We start from the raw sequence: 22,356 nt of genomic DNA on the forward strand, positions 1-22,356 counted from the left end.
CTAGCCAGGACAAAATACCACTTTCTCACTCTGCAGCCCTAGCCAGGATATAATACCACTCTCTCACTCTGCAGCCCTAGCCAGGATATAACACCACTCTCTCACTCTGCAGCCCTAGCCAGGATATAATACCACTCTCTCACTCTGCAGCCCTAGCCAGGATATAATACCACTCTCTCACTCTGCAGCCCTAGCCAGGATATAATACCACTCTCTCACTCTGCAGCCCTAGCCAGGATATAATACCACTCTCTCACTCTGCAGCCCTAGCCAGGATATAATACCACTCTCTCACTCTGCAGCCCTAGCCAGGATAAAATACCACTCTCTCACTCTGTAGCCCTAGCCAGGATATAATACCACTCTCTCACTCTGCAGCCCTAGCCAGGATATAATACCACTCTCTCACTCTGCAGCCCTAGCCAGGATATAATACCACTCTCTCACTCTGCAGCCCTAGCCAGGATATAATACCACTCTCTCACTCTGCAGCCCTAGCCAGGAAAAAATACCACTCCCTCACTCTGCAACCCTAGCCAGGAAAAAATACCACTCTCTCACTCTGCAGCCCTAGCCAGGATATAATACCACTCTCTCACTCTGCAGCCCTAGCCAGGAAAAAATACCACTTTCTCACTCTGCAGCCCTAGCCAGGATATAATACCACTCTCTCACTCTGCAGCCCTAGCCAGGATATAATACCACTCTCTCACTCTGTAGCCCTAGCCAGGATATAATACCACTCTCTCACTCTGCAGCCCTAGCCAGGATATAATACCACTCTCTCACTCTGCAGCCCTAGCCAGGATATAATACCACTCTCTCACTCTGCAGCCCTAGCCAGGAAAAAATACCACTCTCTCACTCTGCAGCCCTAGCCAGGAAAAAATACCACTTTCTCACTCTGCAACCCTAGCCAGGACAAAATACCACTTTCTCACTCTGCAACCCTAGCCAGGACAAAATACCACTTTCTCACTCTGCAGCCCTAGCCAGGATATAATACCACTCTCTCACTCTGCAGCCCTAGCCAGGATATAATACCACTCTCTCACTCTGCAGCCCTAGCCAGGATATAATACCACTCTCTCACTCTGCAGCCCTAGCCAGGATATAATACCACTCTCTCACTCTGCAGCCCTAGCCAGGATATAATACCACTCTCTCACTCTGCAGCCCTAGCCAGGATATAATACCACTCTCTCACTCTGCAGCCCTAGCCAGGATATAATACCACTCTCTCACTCTGCAGCCCTAGCCAGGATAAAATACCACTCTCTCACTCTGTAGCCCTAGCCAGGATATAATACCACTCTCTCACTCTGCAGCCCTAGCCAGGATATAATACCACTCTCTCACTCTGCAGCCCTAGCCAGGATATAATACCACTCTCTCACTCTGCAGCCCTAGCCAGGATAAAATACCACTCTCTCACTCTGTAGCCCTAGCCAGGATATAATACCACTCTCTCACTCTGCAGCCCTAGCCAGGATATAATACCACTCTCTCACTCTGCAGCCCTAGCCAGGATATAATACCACTCTCTCACTCTGCAGCCCTAGCCAGGATATAATACCACTCTCTCACTCTGCAGCCCTAGCCAGGATATAATACCACTCTCTCACTCTGCAGCCCTAGCCAGGATATAATACCACTCTCTCACTCTGCAGCCCTAGCCAGGATATAATACCACTCTCACTCTGCAGCCCTAGCCAGGATATAATACCACTCTCTCACTCTGCAGCCCTAGCCAGGATATAATACCACTCTCTCACTCTGCAGCCCTAGCCAGGATATAATACCACTCTCTCACTCTGCAGCCCTAGCCAGGATATAATACCACTCTCTCACTCTGCAGCCCTAGCCAGGATAAAATACCACTCTCTCACTCTGCAGCCCTAGCCAGGATATAATACCACTCTCTCACTCTGCAGCCCTAGCCAGGATATAATACCACTCTCTCACTCTGCAGCCCTAGCCAGGATATAATACCACTCTCTCACTCTGCAGCCCTAGCCAGGATATAATACCACTCTCTCACTCTGCAGCCCTAGCCAGGAAAAAATACCACTCCCTCACTCTGCAACCCTAGCCAGGAAAAAATACCACTCTCTCACTCTGCAGCCCTAGCCAGGAAATAATACCACTCTCTCACTCTGCAGCCCTAGCCAGGACAAAATACCACTTTCTCACTCTGCAGCCCTAGCCAGGATATAATACCACTCTCTCACTCTGCAGCCCTAGCCAGGATATAATACCACTCTCTCACTCTGTAGCCCTAGCCAGGATATAATACCACTCTCTCACTCTGCAGCCCTAGCCAGGATATAATACCACTCTCTCACTCTGCAGCCCTAGCCAGGATATAATACCACTCTCTCACTCTGCAGCCCTAGCCAGGAAAAAATACCACTCTCTCACTCTGCAGCCCTAGCCAGGAAAAAATACCACTTTCTCACTCTGCAACCCTAGCCAGGACAAAATACCACTTTCTCACTCTGCACCCCTAGCCAGGATATAATACCACTCTCTCACTCTGCAGCCCTAGCCAGTATATAATACCACTCTCTCACTCTGTAGCCCTAGCCAGGATATAATACCACTCTCTCACTCTGCAGCCCTAGCCAGGATATAATACCACTCTCTCACTCTGCAGCCCTAGCCAGGATATAATACCACTCTCTCACTCTGCAGCCCTAGCCAGGATATAATACCACTCTCTCACTCTGCAGCCCTAGCCAGGATATAATACCACTCTCTCACTCTGCAGCCCTAGCCAGGAAAAAATACCACTCTCTCACTCTGCAGCCCTAGCCAGGAAAAAATACCACTTTCTCACTCTGCAACCCTAGCCAGGACAAAATACCACTTTCTCACTCTGCAACCCTAGCCAGGACAAAATACCACTTTCTCACTCTGCAGCCCTAGCCAGGATATAATACCACTCTCTCACTCTGCAGCCCTAGCCAGGATATAATACCACTCTCTCACTCTGCAGCCCTAGCCAGGATATAATACCACTCTCTCACTCTGCAGCCCTAGCCAGGATATAATACCACTCTCTCACTCTGCAGCCCTAGTCAGGATATAATACCACTCTCTCACTCTGCAGCCCTAGCCAGGATAGAATACCACTCTCTCACTCTGCAGCCCTAGCCAGGATATAATACCACTCTCTCACTCTGCAGCCCTAGCCAGGATATAATACCACTCTCTCACTCTGCAGCCCTAGCCAGGATATAATACCACTCTCTCACTCTGCAGCCCTAGCCAGGATATAATACCACTCTCTCACTCTGCAGCCCTAGCCAGGATAAAATACCACTCTCTCACTCTGCAGCCCTAGCCAGGATATAATACCACTCTCTCACTCTGCAGCCCTAGCCAGGATATAATACCACTCTCTCACTCTGCAGCCCTAGCCAGGATATAATACCACTCTCTCACTCTGCAACCCTAGCCAGGATATAATACCACTCTCTCACTCTGCAGCCCTAGCCAGGATAAAATACCACTCTCTCACTCTGTAGCCCTAGCCAGGATATAATACCACTCTCTCACTCTGCAGCCCTAGCCAGGATATAATACCACTCTCTCACTCTGCAGCCCTAGCCAGGATAAAATACCACTCTCTCACTCTGTAGCCCTAGCCAGGATATAATATCACTCTCTCACTCTGCAGCCCTAGCCAGTATATAATACCACTCTCTCACTCTGCAGCCCTAGCCAGGATATAATACCACTCTCTCACTCTGCAGCCCTAGCCAGGATATAATACCACTCTCTCACTCTGCAGCCCTAGCCAGGATATAATACCACTCTCTCACTCTGCAGCCCTAGCCAGGATATAATACCACTCTCTCACTCTGCAGCCCTAGCCAGGATATAATACCACTCTCTCACTCTGCAGCCCTAGCCAGGATATAATACCACTCTCTCACTCTGCAGCCCTAGCCAGGATATAATACCACTCTCTCACTCTGCAACCCTAGCCAGGATATAATACCACTCTCTCACTCTGCAGCCCTAGCCAGGATATAATACCACTCTCTCACTCTGCAGCCCTAGCCAGGATATAATACCACTCTCTCACTCTGCAGCCCTAGCCAGGATATAATACCACTCTCTCACTCTGCAGCCCTAGCCAGGATATAATACCACTCTCTCACTCTGCAGCCCTAGCCAGGATATAACACCACTCTCTCACTCTGCAGCCCTAGCCAGGATATAATACCACTCTCTCACTCTGCAGCCCTAGCCAGGATAAAATACCACTCTCTCACTCTGTAGCCCTAGCCAGGATATAATACCACTCTCTCACTCTGCAGCCCTAGCCAGGATATAATACCACTCTCTCACTCTGCAGCCCTAGCCAGGATATAATACCACTCTCTCACTCTGCAGCCCTAGCCAGGATAAAATACCACTCTCTCACTCTGTAGCCCTAGCCAGGATATAATACCACTCTCTCACTCTGCAGCCCTAGCCAGGATATAATACCACTCTCTCACTCTGCAGCCCTAGCCAGGATATAATACCACTCTCTCACTCTGCAGCCCTAGCCAGGATATAATACCACTCTCTCACTCTGCAGCCCTAGCCAGGATATAATACCACTCTCTCACTCTGCAGCCCTAGCCAGGATATAATACCACTCTCTCACTCTGCAGCCCTAGCCAGGATATAATACCACTCTCTCATTCTGCAGCCCTAGCCAGGATATAATACCACTCTCTCACTCTGCAGCCCTAGCCAGGATATAATACCACTCTCTCACTCTGCAGCCCTAGCCAGGATATAATACCACTTTCTCACTCTGCAGCCCTAGCCAGGATATAATACCACTCTCTCACTCTGCAGCCCTAGCCAGGATATAATACCACTCTCTCACTCTGTAGCCCTAGCCAGGATATAATACCACTCTCTCACTCTGCAGCCCTAGCCAGGATATAATACCACTCTCTCACTCTGCAGCCCTAGCCAGGATATAATACCACTCTCTCACTCTGCAGCCCTAGCCAGGATATAATACCACTCTCTCACTCTGCAGCCCTAGCCAGGATATAATACCACTCTCTCACTCTGCAGCCCTAGCCAGGAAAAAATACCACTCTCTCACTCTGCAGCCCTAGCCAGGAAAAAATACCACTTTCTCACTCTGCAACCCTAGCCAGGACAAAATACCACTTTCTCACTCTGCAACCCTAGCCAGGACAAAATACCACTTTCTCACTCTGCAGCCCTAGCCAGGATATAATACCACTCTCTCACTCTGCAGCCCTAGCCAGGATATAATACCACTCTCTCACTCTGCAGCCCTAGCCAGGATATAATACCACTCTCTCACTCTGCAGCCCTAGCCAGGATATAATACCACTCTCTCACTCTGCAGCCCTAGCCAGGATATAATACCACTCTCTCACTCTGCAGCCCTAGCCAGGATATAATACCACTCTCTCACTCTGCAGCCCTAGCCAGGATAGAATACCACTCTCTCACTCTGCAGCCCTAGCCAGGATATAATACCACTCTCTCACTCTGCAGCCCTAGCCAGGATATAATACCACTCTCTCACTCTGCAGCCCTAGCCAGGATATAATACCACTCTCTCACTCTGCAGCCCTAGCCAGGATAAAATACCACTCTCTCACTCTGTAGCCCTAGCCAGGATATAATACCACTCTCTCACTCTGCAGCCCTAGCCAGGATATAATACCACTCTCTCACTCTGCAGCCCTAGCCAGGATATAATACCACTCTCTCACTCTGCAGCCCTAGCCAGGATATAATACCACTCTCTCACTCTGCAGCCCTAGCCAGGATAAAATACCACTCTCTCACTCTGTAGCCCTAGCCAGGATATAATACCACTCTCTCACTCTGCAGCCCTAGCCAGGATATAATACCACTCTCTCACTCTGCAGCCCTAGCCAGGATAAAATACCACTCTCTCACTCTGTAGCCCTAGCCAGGATATAATACCACTCTCTCACTCTGCAGCCCTAGCCAGGATATAATACCACTCTCTCACTCTGCAGCCCTAGCCAGGATATAATACCACTCTCTCACTCTGCAGCCCTAGCCAGGATATAATACCACTCTCTCACTCTGCAGCCCTAGCCAGGATATAATACCACTCTCTCACTCTGCAGCCCTAGCCAGGATATAATACCACTCTCTCACTCTGCAGCCCTAGCCAGGATATAATACCACTCTCTCACTCTGCAGCCCTAGCCAGGATATAATACCACTCTCTCACTCTGCAGCCCTAGCCAGGATATAATACCACTCTCTCACTCTGCAGCCCTAGCCAGGATATAATACCACTCTCTCACTCTGCAGCCCTAGCCAGGATATAATAACACTCTCTCACTCTGCAGCCCTAGCCAGGATATAATACCACTCTCTCACTCTGCAGCCCTAGCCAGGATATAATACCACTCTCTCACTCTGCAGCCCTAGCCAGGATATAATACCACTCTCTCACTCTGCAGCCCTAGCCAGGATATAATACCACTCTCTCACTCTGCAGCCCTAGCCAGTAAATAAGCACAAGGCAAACAGTCATTGTTTTCTGAGAACAATGCAAATACATAAAATACATCTGTATAATCCGACAGATGTTTACATTATTAGGAATATATTGTTCAACATATACACTAATTGGATTATCACCTAAATTGCTACATTTCTCTTTTATAATACCTGGTAAAAGCTAGCTAAATATCTAACATAACATAACAGTTCAAGTCTGTTCTGTAAGCACTTCCACTGCATGATAATCCACCAATTAACTTTAGTTACCTGATAACACAGCGTGTTGCCATGGCTACAGTAAAATGAGGTCACAGGTCAGGAGATATTCTGGACAGAGAGAAAGTCTCCATATTGTCTTTGATCACATCTCTACATTACCTGCAGTAGGACGGTCTAATTATACTAATCACTTACAGCAGCAGCTAGGAGTCTAGAATGTTGCCGATACAGGTGGAATGTGTGAAACAGGTGCAACATTCTGTCAGGATGCAAATTAGCGTAAAAAGAAAACACTAAGCCCATGTCGTCGTCGTCTCCTTTTCTCTACCCAACTCTCCCCTCTCTTTCATTTTCTCTACCCAACTCTCTCTCTCTCTCTCTCTCTCTCTCTCTCTCCTTTTCTCTATCCAACTCTCCCCTCTCTCTTATTTTCTCTACCCAACTCTCCCCTGTCTCTCCCTTTCTCTACCCAACTCTCCCCTCTCTCTCCCTTTCTCTACCCAACTCTCCCCTCTCTCTCCTTTTCTCTACCCAACACTCCTCTCTCTCTCCTTTTCTCTACCCAACACTCCTCTCTCTCTCCTTTTCTCTACCCAACTCCCTCTCTCTCATTTTCTCTACCCAACTCCCTCTCTCTCTCTTTCTCTTCCCTCTCTCCTTTTCTCTACCAAACTCTCCTCTCTCTCCTTTTCTCTACCAAACTCTCCTCTCTCATTTTCTCTACCCAACTCTCTCTCTCTCCTTTTCTCTACCCAACTCCCCTCTCTCTCATTTTCTCTACCAAACTCTCCTCTCTCTCATTTTCTCTACCCCACTCTCTCTCTCCTTTTCTCTTCCCAACTCTCCTTTCTCTCCTTTTCTCTACCCAACTCTCTCTCCTTTTCTCTACCCAACTCTCCCCTCTCTCTTACTTTATCAACTACATTTAATGTCAGCTCCCACACCCAAACCCACCACCGCGGACTGAGTATCACTATTATGCATCACTATTATGTATCACTATTATGTATCACTATTATGCATCATCTGATCCAAGATGGCGTAGCAGTCAGACGTCTTTGTCCTTTCGTCTTGTCGTGTCCCATGTGTATATATATATATTTACATCTTTTCTTCGCATATCTTTTTATATATTTTTTTCTAAAAACTCAACCTCAAAACACACTCCTGCAACCCACCTCACCAATTAAAAAAAATAAGTATTATTTACCTCAAATCTGAAATCCACAACAGAAGCTAGCCAGCGGTTACCCAGAGGTTGGCCAGTTCACTGGCTAACGTTGGAGTTCAGCTAGCCACGGTTGGCAGTCATCAGCTATCCCTTAGCTCAAAAAGCTATCACCAGTTTTGTACAGCGCGACTCAGACCAGAGCATACCGGACCTATTTTCTCTCCATATCCCCGGATTTCTACCGCAAGCTCTGGACATTTACACCTGGATCTTGCAGCTAGATAGCTGCTACCCGAGTGACTATTGGCTAACGTCGGTCCCGAAGCTAACATCAATTATTCCGGAGCTAGCCAGCTGAAGAGATCCATAAACCACTCCTGGGCTACAATCACTTATCCGGGCCCGTTTTACTGCCGATGCGGAGCCCCATCGGGCCTTCACGACTGGACTACCAACGTTATCTGCCCGAGGGAGTTATCCAACTGGCCCCTCCGTCGCGACGTAACTTGAACGCCCATCAGCGGCCCGCTAATCGTTAGCTGTCTTATCGGCTGCTATCTGAATAGGTCTATCGGACAATTTTCTTGGGCCACTATAACTATAACTATTTTGCCAATTGAACTGGTCCCCCCTACCACACGGAACCCCACTAATATACAGACGGAAACTAAAAACAGACCTCCCTCCATCTTCTACCAGCTAGCTGCTACCTATGGCCCGGCTAGCTGTCTGAATCTCACGGGACCCTTATGATCACTCGGCTAAACATGCCTCTCCTTAATGTCAATATGCCTTGTCCATTGCTGTTCTGGTTAGTGTTTATTGGCTTATTTCACTGTAGAGCCTCTAGCCCTGCTCATTATACCTTATCCAACCTTTCAGTTCCACCACCCACACATGCTATGACATCTTCTGTTTTCAATGATGTTTCTAGAGACAATATCTCTCTCATCATCACTAAATGCCTAGGTTTACCTCCACTGTATTCACATCCTACCATACCTTTGTCTGTACATTATACCTTGAAGCTATTTTATCGCCCCCAGAAACCTGCTCCTTTTACTCTCTATTTTGGACGTCATAGACGACCAATTCTCATAGCTTTTAGCAGTACCCTTATCCTACTCCCCCTCTGTTCTTCTGGTGATGTAGAGGTGAATCCAGGCCCTGCAGTGCCTAGCTCCACTCCTATTCCCCAGGCGCTCTCTTTTGATGACTTCTGTAACCGTAATAGCCTTGGTTTCATGCATGTTAACATTAGAAGCCTTCTCCCTAAGTTTATTTTATTCACTGCTTTGGCACACTCTGCCAACCCGGATGTCCTAGCCATGTCTGAATCCTGGCTTAGGAAGTCTACCAAAAACTCTGAAATCTTCATCCCTAACTACAACATTTTCAGACAAGATAGAACGTCCAAAGGGGGCGGTGTTGCAATCTACTGCAGAGATAGCCTGCAGAGATCTGTCTTACTATCCAGGTCTGTACCCAAACAATTTGAACTTCTACTTTTAAAAATCCATCTCTCTAAAACAAGTCTCTCACTGTTGCCGCCTGCTATAGACCACCCTCTGCCCCCAGCTGTGCTCTGGACACCATATGTGAACTGATTGCCCCCATCTATCTTCAGAGCTCGTGCTGCTAGGTGACCTAAACTGGGACATGCTTAACACCCCAGCCATCCTACAATCTAAGCTTGATGCCCATAATCTCACACAAATTATCAATGAACCTACCAGGTACCACCCCAAAGCCGTAAACACGGGTACCCTCATAGATATCATCCTAACCAACTTGCCCTCTAAATACACCTCTGCTGTTTTCAACCAAGATCTCAGCAATCACTGCCTCATTGCCTGCATCCGTAATGGGTCAGTGGTCAAACGAAAATAAACCCCCCAAAAAAAATAAACCTAGCTAAAGGGAGGGAAGGGAGGGTGGCCACTGTCACCGACGGTACTTGTGCTACACCCCCCCTCCCCAACCTCCTACTACGGAGTTGGCTCAGGCTCCGGCCTTATTCCCCAACCTAACCTTTCCACCCCCGCTAACTGCTTATTATATTTTACCCATCCCGAAGTCTCTGGGCTATGGTGCATCGCTGGAGACCTCGGATTGATGCGCGTCGCTGGAGACCTCAGGCTGATGCGCATCGCTGGAGACCTCGGACTGGAGGGCGACTCTGGGAGCTCCGGACTGGAGGGTGACTCTGTTGGTTCTGGATTGTAGGCTGTCTCTGTCGGTTCCGGACTGTAGGCCGTCTCTGTCGGGGCACTGTTGCCGGACACTCTGGACGGGGCACTGTTGCCGGACACTCTGGACAGGGCACTGTTGCCGGAAGCTCTGGACGGGGACTGCGCACTGAAGGCCTGAAGCATGGGGCTGGCTTAGGAGGCGCCAGACTAGGGACACGCACCACAGGGCTAGTGCGAGGAGCAGGAGCAGGACAAGCTGGACTGGGCTGACGCACTGGAGGCCTGGTGCGTGGGGCTGGTACTGGAGGTACCAGACTGGAGACACGCACCCCAAGGCTAGTGCGAGGAGCGGGAACAGGACGTACTAGACTGGGCTGACGCACTGGAGGCCTGGTGCGTGGTTCTGGCTTTGGAGGCACCAGACTAGAGACACGCACCTCAGGGCTAGTGGGAGGAGCAGGAACTGGATACACCGGGCCATGAGTAGGCACTGGAGGTCTGGAGCGCACCTCCTGCACAACCCGTCCTGGCTGGATGGTAATAGTAGCCCTGCACGAGCGGAGTGCTGGCACAGGGTGAACTGGGCTGTGCAGAGGCCTGATGGCTGCCGTGCGTAGAGCAGGCGTAGGGTAGCCTGGGCCTAGGAGGCGCACTGGTGGCCAGATGTGCTGCGTAGGCATCCTGCTTCCAGGCTGGATGCCCACTCTAGCACGGCACTTGCAAGGGGCTGGGATCGCTCGCACCGGACTATGCGTGCGCATGGGCGAGATCGTGCACACTTCCGCATAAACCGGTGCTCTCCACTCCACACGCTCCCCATAATAAGCACGGGGAGTTGGCTTAGGGCTCACCCTTGGCCCAGCCAAACTACCCATGTGCCCCCCCCAAATTTTTTTTTTATTGTGGGTGCCTCTCAGGCTTTCTTGCTAGCCGTGTCCCAACATATCGTTCTCTGTCCTCTCCAGCCTTCCTCCATGGTCCTTCTCCCGCTAGTATCTGCTCCCAAGTCCAAAACTCCTCATTACTCTGCTGCTGCTCCTTCCTCCGCTGCTTGGTCCGTTGGTGGTGGGTAGTTCTGTCACGGGTGTCGTAGGAATTGGACCAAAACGCAGTGGGAATATGTATACTCATCTTCTTTTTTATTGAAGAAGGAAAACAAAAATAAACACGTATACAAAAACAATGACGAAACAGTCCTGTAAGGCTACTAGGCTTTACAATGAACAACTACCCACAAAAACCCCATGAAAAACACCCCTACTAAATATGACCTTCAATTAGAGGCAACGAGGAACAGCTGCCTCCAATTGAAGGTCAAAACAATAAACTAGACATAGAAATAGAAAAACTAGAAAATAGAACATAGAAATACAAAACAGAACACAACCCAAAAACCCCGACAACACAAAACAAACACACCCCTGCCACGTCCTGACCAAACTACAATAACAAATAACCTCTTTTACTGGTCAGGACGTCACACTATTATGCATCACTATTATGTATCACTATTATGTATCACTATTATGCGTAGGTAATGAAGTGTTTGTGTGTTAAAAAATAACTAAATACAATTTTAAGAAGTAACGTAACTATGTCATGATGAAACATATTTATCTTATGGTCACTCACTGTCCCTCACGCTATGACATGATGAAACACATTTATCTTGTAGTCAGTCACTGTCCCTCACGCTATGTCATGATGAAACACATTTATCTTATGGTCAATCACTGTCCCTCACGCTATGACATGATGAAACATATTTATCTTATGGTCACTCACTGTCCCTCACGCTATGACATGATGAAACACATTTATCTTGTCGTCAGTCACTGTCCCTCAGGCTATGACATGATGAAACACATTTATCTTGTCGTCAGTCACTGTCCCTCAAGCTATGACATGATGAAACACATTTATCTTGTCGTCACTCACTGTCCCTCAAGCTATGACATAATGAAACACATTTATCTTGTCGTCACTCACTGCACCTCAGGCTATGACGTGATGAAATATAGTTAGCAGCAAGATTTGCTGTTTGTCCCTCTCCTAACAGTTTTCTTCATTTGTGATCATTTTACAAATCTTTCAAATGTGGTATCATTGAGTTTTATTTCTCAAAATAGTGTTCTCTGGTCTTTGCGACTTTTTCACAGTGAACGAGGAAGTGTATCTCTGTCTCTACCTCCCATGTCATACAGTGGCCACACACCTCTTTGGTAAGCTATATCTTTTTGTGTACTCCTTTCTCTATTGCCAATTGGTGGTCGCTGAGCCTGTACTTGGTAGGATCTGTCTCTGCTTCATATCTCTGACAGTAGGGAGATATCAGCATCTAGTTTGAGGTTCCAATAGCGTTTTAGTTTTTTTAACATTTTGGTTTCTTTATCACAATGTTTCAAAAAATAATTATTGCATTGAGTGATTATTTTGTTTACTCTAATTGGTCGTTGGTAAGCACTGAAACTGGAGTATGCTGGGTGGTGCAGTATTAGACTGGTGTATGCTGGGTGGTAGGGTATTAGACTGGTGTATAATGGGTGGTACGGTATTAGACTGGTGTATGTTGGGTGATACGGTATTAGACTGGTGTATGCTGGGTGGTACGGTATTAGACTGGTGTATGTTTGGTGGTAGTGTATTAGACTGGTGTATAATGGGTGGTACAGTATTAGACTGGTGTATGCTGGGTGGTACGGTATTAGACTGGTGTATGTTGGGTGGTACGGTATTAGACTGGTGTATGTTGGGTGGTACAGTATTAGACTGGTGTATGCTGGGTGGTACAGTATTAGACTGGTGTATGTTGGGTGGTACAGATTAGACGGGTGTATGTTGGGTGGTACAGTATTTGACTGGTGTATGTTGGGTGGTACAGATTAGAGTGGTGTATGTTGGGTTGTACGGTATTAGACTGGTGTATGTTGGGTGGTACAGATTAGAGTGGTGTATGTTGGGTTGTACGGTATTAGTTAGTCTCATAACCAACCACAGGAGATTGGCGGGAGCTTAATTGGGAGGACGGGCTCATGATAATGGCTGGAATGGAATAGGTGGGATGGTATCAAATACATCAAACATATGGTTTCCATGTGTTTGATGCCATTCCATTCGCTCTGTTCCAGCCATTATTATGAGCAGTCCTCACCTCAGCAGCCTCCACTGTCACCAACTGACTTACGGGACTTTTTTCAGGGTTCAGTTGTTGGGTCGTAAGACTTTGGTATTGAGATGTGTCTTCAGGACTACTGTTCAGATAGTTTGGCCGTCCTAGACCCTGATCTTCCTGCAACTTTGTCATTGGGGGTACAGTGTCTGCGGCCTCTGTGCCTATTCCTACTCCTCCCCCTACGATTTCATCCCTGATCTGGATCCAGCGGGGCTACTCCATCTGTTCGAGGCCCACACCATCCTGTAAAGCGTGGGAGTGGGAGGATTTCCTTGTCCTTAAGGTACATTATACCAGGGGAATTGGTAGAAGCAATGTAAGTAACCTAATGTATGTCCCTCTAACTGCCCTATATGATCTCTTGTTAAATACTGTTGAAGTAATATGGCTACAGGTTCATCTGTCTTACCTAAAAACGATTCTTGTGGGAAGCTGCTACAGACCACCAAGTGTTAACAGTTAGTATCTGGATAATATGTGTGAAATGCTTGATAATGTATGTGATATCCACAGAGAGGTATATTTTTCTGGGTGATTTAAATATTGACTGGCTTTTATCAAGCTGCCCACTCATGAAAAAACTTCAAACTGTAACCAGTGCCTGCAACCTGGTTCAGGTTATCAGTCAACCTACCAGGGTAGTTACAAACAGCACAGGAATGAAATCATCAACATGTATTGGTCACATCTTTACTAATGCTGCAGAAATGTGCTTGAAAGCAGTATCTAGATCCATAGGATGTAGTGATCACAATATAGTAGCCATATCTAGGAAAACCAAAGTTCCAAAGGCTGGGCCTAATATAGTGTAAAAGAGGTCATATAATAAGTTTTGTAGTGATTCCTATGTTGTTGATGTAAAGAATATTTGCTGGTCTGTGGTGTGTAATGAGGAGAAATCAGACATTGCACTTGACACATTTATGAAATTGCTTATCCCAGTTACTAATAACCACGCACCCATTAAGAAAATTACTGTAAAAACTGTTAAATCCCCATGGATTAATGAGGAATTGAAAAATTGTATGGTTGAGAGGAATGAGGAAAAAGGAATGGCAAATAAGTTTGGCTGCACAACCGATTGGCAAACGTACTGCAAATGGAGAAATCATGTGTCTAACCCGAATAAAAGAAGAAGAAACCACACTATGAAACAAAGTTAATTGACATAAAGAATGACAGTAAAAAGCTTTGGAGCACCTTCAATGACGTTTGGGAGAAAAAGGCAAACTCAGCTCCATCATTCATTGAATCAGATGGCTCATTCATTACAAAACTGACTGTTATCGCCAACTACTTTAATGATTGTTTCATTGGCAAGTTTAGCACATTTAGGCATGACATGCCAGCAACAAATGCTGACACTACTGTACACATCCAAGTATATCTGACCAAATTATGAAATACAATAATCCTAATTTCGAATTCTGTAAAGGGAGTCTGGAAGAGGTGAAAAAATGATTTTCAATTTAAGCCTACTAGAAAGCGTGTGCCCTCAGGCATGGAGGGAAGCAAAAGTCATTCCTCTACCTAAGAACAGTAAAGCCCCCTTTACTGGCTCAAATAACCAACCAATCAGTCTGTTACCAATCCCTAGTAAAGTTTTGGAAAAAAATTGTGTTTGACCAGCTGCAATGATATTTTACAGTAAGCAAATTAACAACAGACTTTCAGCGCACTTATAGGGAAAGACATTCAACAAGCACAGCACTTACACAAATCAGTGATGATTGGCTGAGAAAATTTGACGATAAAAAGATTGTGGTGGCTGTTTTGTTAGACTTCAGTGCAGCTTTTGACATTATCGATCATAGTCTGCTGCTGGAAAAACATATGTGTTATGGCTTTACACCCCCTGCTATGTTGTGGATGAAGAGTTACCTGTCTAACAGAACACAGAGGATGTTCTTTAATGGAGGCTCTCCAACATAATCCAGGTAGAATCAGGAATACCCCAGGGCAGCTGTCTAGAGCAAAGCCAGTGTGTCTATGTATGCGGATGACTCAACACCATACACGTCAGCTACTACAGCGAATGAAATGACTGCAACATTTAACAAAGAGCTGCAGATAGTTTCAAGGATTAAGTTAGTCCTAAATATTTAAAAAACTGAAAGCACTGTATTTGGGACAGATCATTCACTAAACCCTAAAGCTCAACTGAATCCTGTAATAAATTATGTGGACATTGGAAGTACACAGAGAGCAAACATAAATAACATGCATGTCAATCTCTCCTGGCTCAAAGTAGAGGAGAGATTGACTTCATCATTACTTGTATTTGTGAGAGGTATTGACATGCTGAATGCACCTAGCTGTCTGTTTACATGACTAGCACACAGCTCAGACACCCATTCGTACACCACAAGACAGGCCACCAGAGGTCTCTTCACAGTCCCTAAGTCCAGACAGACTGTGGGAGGAGCACAGTACTACATAGAGCCATGACTACATGGAACTCTAGTTCACGGGGACTGTGAAGCAACACAAAAACAGGCACAGACACACGCATACACACACACACATACACACACACACACACACACACACACACACACACACACACACACACACACACACACACACACACACACACACACACACACACACACACACACACACACACGATAACATACATACTATACACACACATACACATGAACTACGCACTACTGACACACATACACATTAATTGTGGATAGAACAGCGGCGTCTGGTAAGACAAGGGGTGACGGACTAGAAAGACGGCTCAGGAGAACAAGGCTGAAGTTTTATGTGTTCCAAACCAATTGTGTTTTTTTGTTCATTTCTTTGCGTTGTTTGTAAGTCATTTTTTTTACTTATTTTGTACATAATGTTGCAGCTACTGTCTCTTATGACCGAAAAGAACAGAAATGCGATTACTCACCACAGACTGGCAGAATCCTTTTTTTCCTTTAACGAGTCCGACGAGCCCGACGTGAATGATATACTGCGTTCCCGGGAACAGGCCCAGATCCCCGTCATTTGCATGAAGAGAAGGCGGAGAAAAAATGGGCCGGAGGGCGGGCTGCCTTCTGAAAATTCATAGGCGAACGAATAAACCCTCACTTCCTTCCATTCTGCTAGCAAACATGCAATCTTTGGAAAATAAAATCGAAGACCTACGCGGAAGATTAAACTACCAACGTGACATTCAAAACTGTAATATCTTATGCTTCAGGGAGTCGTGGTTGAACGACAACATTATCAACATACAGCTGGCTGGTTATACGCTGTATCAGCAGGATAGAACAGCTGCGTCTGGTAAGACAAGGGGCGGCGGACTATGTATTTTTGTCAACAACAGCTGGTGCACAATATCTAAGGAAGTCTCAAGGTTTTGCTCGCCTGAGGTAGAGTATATCATGATACCCCGTAGACCACACAATCTACTTAAGAGAGTTTTCATCTGCATTTTTCATTACATACCACCACAGACTGATGCTGGCACTAAGACCGCACTGAATGAGCTGTATTCCGACATAAGCAAACAGGAAAATTCTCACCCAAAGGTGGCGCTCCAAGTACAGGGTGGCAGGTAGCCTAGTGGTTAGAGCGTTGGAAAACTAACCGAAAGGTTGCAAGATTGAATCCCTGGGCTGACAAGGTAAACATCTGTTGTTCTGCCCCTGAACAAGGCAGTTAACCCATTGTTACTAGGCCATCATTGAAAATAAAATAAACAATTCTTATCTAACTTGCCGAGTTAAATAAAGGTAAAATAAAAATACAAAAAACGTAGCAGGCAACTTTAATGCAGGGAAACTTAAATCTATCTTACCAAATTTACATCAGCATGTTAAATGTGCAACCAGAGGGAAAAAACAACTCTGGACCACCTTTACTCCACACACAGAGATGCAAACAAAGCTCTCACACCATTTGGAAATCTGACCATAAAAGCTGAAATCTGAAATCTGACCACAAAGAAATCTGAAATCTGACCACAAAGCTCTCACGCCATTTGGAAATCTGACCATAATTCGATCCTCCTGATTCCTGCTTACAAGCAAAAATAAAAGCAGGAAGCACCAGTGACTCGATCAATTAAAAAGTGGTCAGATGAAGCAGATGCTAAGCTACAGGACTGTTTCGCTAGCACAGACTGTAATATGTTCCGGGATTCCTCCAATGGCATTGAGGAGTACACCACATCAGTCATTGGCTTCATCAATAAGTGTATCGATGACATCGGCCCCACAGTGACCATACGTACATACTCCAACCTGAAGCCATGTATTACAGGCAACAGCCGCACTGAGCTAAAGGCTAGAGCCGCTGCTTTCAAGGAGCAGTACCCTAACCCGGAAGCTTATAAGAAACCCTGCTATGCCCTCCGACGAACCATCAAACAGGCAAAGCATCTATAGAGGACTAAGATCGAATCGTACTACACTGGCTCTGATGCTCGTTGGATGTGGAAGGACTTGCAAACCATTACAGACTTCAAAAGGAAGCACAGCCGAGAGCTGCCCAGTGACACGAGCATACCAGATGAGCTAAACTACTTCTATGCTCGCTTTGAGGCAAATAACACTGAAACATACATGAGAGCACCAGCTGTTCTGGAAGACTGTGTGATCACGCCCTCCGCAGCCAATGTGAGTAAGACCTTTAAACAGGTCAACATTCGCAAGGCCGCAGGCATGAAACGGATTACCAGGACTTGTACGGCGAGCATGCACTGTCCAACTGGCAAGTGTAGTGAAGCAAGTTGAGAGCTTCTATTTCCTTGGTGTCCACATCACCAACAAACTAACATGGTCCAAGCACACCAAGACAGTCATGAAGAGGGCACAAGAAACCTATTCCCCCCCGAGAAACTGAAAAGATTTGGCATGGGTCCTCAGATCCTCAAAAGGTTCTACAGCTGCACCATCGAGAGCATCCTGACTGGTTTCGTCACTGCCTGGTATGGCAATTCCTTGGCCTCCGACTGCAAGGCACTCAGAGGGTAGTGCGTACGGCCCAGTACATCACTGGGGCCAAGCTTCCTGCCATCCAGGTCCTCTATACCAGGCAGTGTCAGAGGAAGGCCCTAAAAATTGTCAAAGACTCCAGCCACCCTTGTCATTGACTGTTCTTTCTACTACCGCACTGCAAGCGGTACCGGACCGCCAAGTCTAGGTTCTAAACAGCTTCTGCCCCCAAGCCATAAGACTCCTGAACATCCAATCAAATGGCTACCCACCCTATTTACATTGCCCCACCCCTCCCTCTTTTACACCACAGCTACTCTCTGTTGTTATCATCTGTGCATAGTCACTTTAATAACTCTACCTACATGTACATATTACCTCAACTAAACGGTACCCCCACACATTGACTCTGTACCGGTACCCCCCTGTGTATAGTCTTGCTATTGTTATTTTACTGCTGCTCTTTAATTACTTGTTACTTTATTTCTTATTCGTATTTATAAAAAAAAAATATATACTGCATTGTTGGTTGCGGGCTCGAAAGTAAGCATTTCACTTAAGGTCTACACCTGTTGTATTCGGCGCATGTGACTAATAAGATTTTATTTGATTTTGTACTGTAGATATATGGTAGTAGTGGATTAGGGGCCTGAGGGCACACGATGTGTTGTGAAATCTGTGAATGTATTGCAATGTTTAGAAAATGTTAGAAACTGCCTTATTTTGGCTTTTAGGCTTTTAGGCTTTTAGGCTTTTCATCAGTACATTGGGCCTTCAGGGGGCGTTATGCTCTGTTATTGATGAGGGGGATCTGGAGATGTCTTTTAAATCCTTTTAACCATGTTTTTCATACAATCTGGAGCTACAGGCTGGTACACATGAGCGTGAGATCTGAGGTCTGAATGTTGATGTGATGCACTAAAGTGTAGGGTCTTGACCCTATAAAGTGTTTTTTGAAATTCTAGTTCTCTTCATGGAGTACCATTGTGTGTTTCCAGTCCACCTCATGCCCTGTAATATGCCCACCCAGACAGTGCAATGGGCTAGTTTTGCAGCCGTCTGACCCCCTCCCTTCCCTTCCCTCCCCCTTCCCTCCACTGGTCGCTACTCGTTATAATGCTTTATAACACCCTTTATAATGAATTATGACACTGACTGTGAACATAACAGGGTAGCTTTATAGAAAATGTTACCAGGATGTTTTCTAAATATTGTCAGAATGTTTTTATCCTCGTCAAGCATGACGATCCAAAAACGTTCTGACAACATCAGTGGAGAACATTCTCCTCTTGTCATAATTCAACGTTCAAAAGACGGTTCCCCTGGAGCTTTGGTAACATTTACTGACTCTTCCTGGAATGTTTTCTGAAGGAACATTCTGACAATGATTACAACATTGGACAGATCTAGGTTGGAGAATAGAGGACTGCAACACTGAATATTCCAGAATCATATATTCCAGAACAAAAATAGTTTTTGTGCATTTCTTTGCTATACTGTATCATTCATTGGAAGGAAAGATACAAAGATATTCAAAGGCCTCAGGATGTAAAGTAGCATAAATATCTTATTAAAGAGATGCTCCTCCCTCTCTCCCCTCCTCCTCCCACTCTCCCCTCCTCTTCCCTCTTCCCTCTCCCCTCCTCCTCCCACTCTCCCCCCCTCCTCCTTCCACTCTCCCCTCCTCTTCCCTCTCCCTTCTCCCCTCTTCCCTCCTCCCTCTCTCCCCTCTCCCATCTCCCCTCCTCCTCCCACTCTCCCCTCCTCTTCTCTCTCTTTTCCTCCCAATCTCCCCTCCTCTCCCCTCTCCCTGTCTCCCCTCCTCCTCCCACTCTCCCCTCTCCCCTCCTCCCTCTCTCCCCTCCTCCCTCTCTCCCCTCTTTCCTCTCCCTTCCTCCCTCTCTCCCTCTCTCTCTCCCCTCCTCTTCCCTCCTCTTCCCTATCATGTTTATTTTCCTCTCCTCCTCTTGATATACTCAACTTCTCTTTAACATGTCACCTTCCACCATCCCCCTCCTACCCCTCTCATCCCCTCTCCTACCCCTCTCATCCCCCTTCCTCTCTCATCGCCTCTCCTACCCCTCTCATCCCCCTTCCTCTCTCATCCCCTCTCCTACCCCTCTCATCCCCCTTCCTCTCTCATCCCCTCTCCTACCCCTCTCATCCCCCTTCCTCTCTCATCGCCTCTCCTACCCCTCTCATCCCCCTTCCTCTCTCATCCCCTCTCCTACCCCTCTCATCCCCCTTCCTCTCTCATCTCCTCTCCTACCCCCTCTTATACCCTCTCATTCCCTCTCCTACCCCTCTCATCCCCCTTCCTCTCTCATCTCCTCTCCTACCCCCTCTTATACCCTCTCATTCCCCTCCTACCCCTCTCATCCCCTCTCCTACCCCTCTCATCCCCTCATCCCCTCTCATCCAACTGCTGTGTAATGGAGCCCTCCTCCTCTTCCCTCTCTCTACTTGTGTTGAGGGATCTGGGGTGAGCATATAATGGTGTGTATAGATGTAGTGGTATAGTAGCATTCTCCTCCCTTCTTCCTTTTTCCATTTTTCTCTCCTCCTTCTGAGTTATCTGGATGTGGGAGTGATGCGTAATGACTCTGCTCTGTCTCTGTCTCTTTCTCTCTCTCACTCGCTTAATCTCTCTCTCTCTCTTTCTTTCTTTCTCGGCTGAGCTCACAATTCTTTCTCGCACCCTCTCATTCTCTCCACCCTATCTTTTTCTCTTTCATTATCTCTTCCCCCCTTCTATCTCGCTCTCTCTCTCTCCCTCTCTCTCTCTCTCTTGCTCTCTCACTCCTTCTCTGCCTGTCTCTGTCGTTCTCTCTCGTTCTGTCTTTCTCTGACTGTTGGGATGGAGCAGGACAGGTCATTTTAGTATGATCTCATTAGTCTGCACTTAGTCTCAGAACAAACAGCCAGTGGCCTCCTGTTCTAACAACTGGATACACTCATACACTACCCTAATGTCTCAATCTGTGTGTTTGTGTGTGTCTTTACATTCTAATGCCTCTCCTCTGCTCTCCACACTATGGGCTCCCGAGTGGAGCAGTGGTCTAAGACACTGCATCTCAGTGCAAGAGGCATTACTACAGTCCCTGGTTTGAATCCAGACTGAATCACAACCGGCTGTGATTGGGGGAATCCTATAGGGTGGCTCACAATTGGTCCAGTATCGCCGGGGTAGAACGTCATCTTAAATAAGAATTTGTTCATAACTAACTGACTTGTTAAATTAATGAACAAGATCTCCCAGATTGACTACTTATTTTTTCCAAACATCAAATTTAGATGTTGCTCCAAATGTCAAATTCCGAGTTGTTTTAAACAGCCTGGGTTGCTCCTCCTGCTGCTTCTGCACCCCGTGTTGCTCCTCCTGCTGCAGCTGCACCCCGCATTGCTCCTCCTGCTGCAGCTGCACCTTGTGTTGCTCCTGCTGCTGCAGCTGCACCCCGGGTTGCTCCTCCTGCTGCAGCTGCACCCCGCGTTGCTCCTCCTGCTGCAGCTGCACCCTGTGTTGCTCCTCCTGCTGCAGCTGCACCCTGGGTTGCTCCTCCTGCTGCAGCTGCACCCTGTGTTGCTCCTCCTGCTGCAGCTGTACCCTGTGTTGCTCCTCCTGCTGCAGCTGCACCCCGGGTTGCTCCACTGCTGTCGCCGGCATCCCACGGCTGATTTTAAGTTTAGGCATTAATTCCGAATGATTAAAACCCCCTAGAGTCCATTGACGCCCCGGTGCGTCAATCTAAGTAACATAGTAAGGAAATCCCCTTCAAAATCCGTCAGTTGAAGATAGAGAAATCTGTTTTGCATGAGCTGCATCTCAATCCACTGCATCTGCCGATGGCCGCCTTCTGCATCTCAATCCACCTCAATCCGCCGATGGCCGCCTTCGGCATCTCAATCCATCTCAATCCGCCGATGGCCGCCTTCTGCATCTCAATCCATCTCAATCCGCCGTTGGCCGCCTTCTGCATCTCAATCCACCTCATTCCGCCGATGGCTGCCTTCTGCATCTCAATCCATCTCAATCTGCCGATGGCCGCCTTCTGCATCTCAATCCACCTCAATCCGCCGATGGCCGCCTTCTGCATCTCAATCCATCTCAATCCGCCGATGGCTGCC

At 46.9% G+C, this 22,356-nt stretch overlaps 1 pseudogene; it reads right to left on the reverse strand.

The window, feature by feature from the left end:
* LOC115164049 (basic proline-rich protein-like) overlaps positions 1-21,895 on the reverse strand; it is a 33,161-nt pseudogene extending 11,266 nt beyond the window's left edge.
* Between the last annotated feature and the right edge of the window lie 461 nt (positions 21,896-22,356).

Source organism: Salmo trutta, chromosome 3 (genome assembly GCF_901001165.1).
Source record: "Salmo trutta chromosome 3, fSalTru1.1, whole genome shotgun sequence".
Lineage (NCBI taxonomy): Eukaryota > Metazoa > Chordata > Actinopteri > Salmoniformes > Salmonidae > Salmo > Salmo trutta.